The sequence below is a fragment of the Empidonax traillii genome, unplaced genomic scaffold (assembly GCF_003031625.1).
Source record: "Empidonax traillii isolate 1590-97213 ecotype Southwest subspecies unplaced genomic scaffold, ASM303162v1 scaffold1557:size102390, whole genome shotgun sequence".
In the NCBI taxonomy this organism is placed as follows: domain Eukaryota; kingdom Metazoa; phylum Chordata; class Aves; order Passeriformes; family Tyrannidae; genus Empidonax; species Empidonax traillii.
This window is the reverse complement of record NW_020956750.1, coordinates 1-1,955: the sequence shown is the minus strand read 5'-3', so window position 1 is coordinate 1,955 and position 1,955 is coordinate 1.

Below are 1,955 nucleotides of genomic sequence, written 5' to 3'. Positions count from 1 at the left end.
TCTCCTAAAATTCTTCGTTCCTCTTCTCCTGTTTAATGTTGAACTGTTTTGGTTTTCTTTTTGGCTCCATACTTTATCCCCTGACATTCCACAGGGAAAGTAAAAATTGTATAAACTTTGACTGAGTAATCTCATGGAATTTCTCTTTTCCCTAGACCTTTTCTGTGGAATTTATGATAGGGAAGAGCAATCCAGTCCTTTCACCAGCTGCCTTTGTTGGGTGTGGAGGAGGGAAAGTCACATCTGGAGGAGCACAATAATTTAAAATCTCTAAGACTCAAACACCATGGAAAGATTTTCCCTCTATGAGGTTAAACATGCTTGAAGGACAAAACTCCCAGCTGCTGACAGAAATCCCAGCTCTGCAGAGAGGTATGATGAAAAAACTAAATATTATCTGCTTTCTATGCATCCCACGATTCACATGTGGTTCATAATCATCTTATCATGAGTTTCCTAAGTGATAGGTCAAGAAAGGCTGACCAGGTTCTGGGTTTTGGCTTTGGGGATATTCCAGTAGCCTTCATCTTCCAGTTCATTTTTTAAAACTAATTTATAAGTAGCTTTCACAAAGAAGATGTATCCCAGGCACTTTTCTTGGCTGTACTGAGATAGTATCAGAATGCAAAGCAATAAGCCTGGGGTTTATGCTGTCTAGATACATTACATTTATAATTATTATCACTTAGTCATGGCCAATTAGGATTTTAATATGAACACATAGCATCTCCCCAGACTGAATTTGGAATTGAATGCTAAGTAGAGGTCTAGACTTAGAAGTTTTACTGGCTCACATCAGTCTGTTAGTTAAGTGATATATTTTGCTGACTGAGCTATGCTGGAAGAAGGCCTAGAAGTTATACCACTAGAAGGTCCTTTACCAGTGTAGCTTTTACCCTTTCTTTAAGCAAAAGCAAAACCTAGGGGGGGGAAAAAAATCCTTTTCTTAATTTTTTTTTCATTTGTGGCTGCTGTATGTACCCTGCTAGGGTTTGTTACCACTCCCTGGGGTGTATGCTGGTGAAGGCAAACAGTAGACCTGTCTGTAATCTTGTCTGACCTTTTTCCCACAAATTGCAGCGCAGGCTGTCACACCTGTTTTAAAAGCCATCTGGGCATGATGACTCTCCAATAACCTGGTAATTGTATATGGAATGGTTTTACTACAAGGAAAAAAGAAGTTTAAAATTTTCATTCAAACTCACAAGAAGTGTCTTATTTAGTAGCAGCTGAGTAGACTGTCTGTTGGCTTTTTGCTAAGACATTACACAGGAGTGTCTCAGCAACTCAGTCTTGCTAAACCTAACCTCTGTTTTGCCACTAAGCCCTCCCACCCCTTCCCACCCTCTCCCTTCAATTTTAATTTGATGCAATTAGAACTGATTTTACCATTGCTTTAAAGTGTCTAGACAATCCCATGCTCATATAAACACTCCCAACACTTCACATCACTGCCTGTATTGTCTTACCTTTGTTCAAGTTTTGGCAAACAAAACTACCCCAGAGCATTTGCTGGGTCAGATTTCATCATTATGTCTGGTTAGGGTCTAAGCCAAGCAATCTTTACCCATGACAGCAGCTGTTATCCTGGTCAGGTCAAGTAAGGTATGATTTCCTATTTTCCTTAAGCTAAAAATGTGTGTTGAATCAAGACTGGTACAGGTGAGCACAGGCTCTGCACAAGGATCTGTAAGACACCTAGAGCTGTAATCTTAGATCAGTATTGGTTTAATTGTGAGATAAAGACACTTTATTACTTTTTGCAGGCATCAAACTAGTATTTTATGCATAAGTATTTTATGTAGTAAATAAATGCTCCTTTAACAACAACAACAAAAATTGCTATTTCCCAGTTGAATTCAATTTCAATTGTGAATGGAATTCATCCCTTATTTCTTATTCTTGTCAATGTTTGTTTTCTTTGCAAGGAGGGAAGGGGAGATTTATATAGCTGA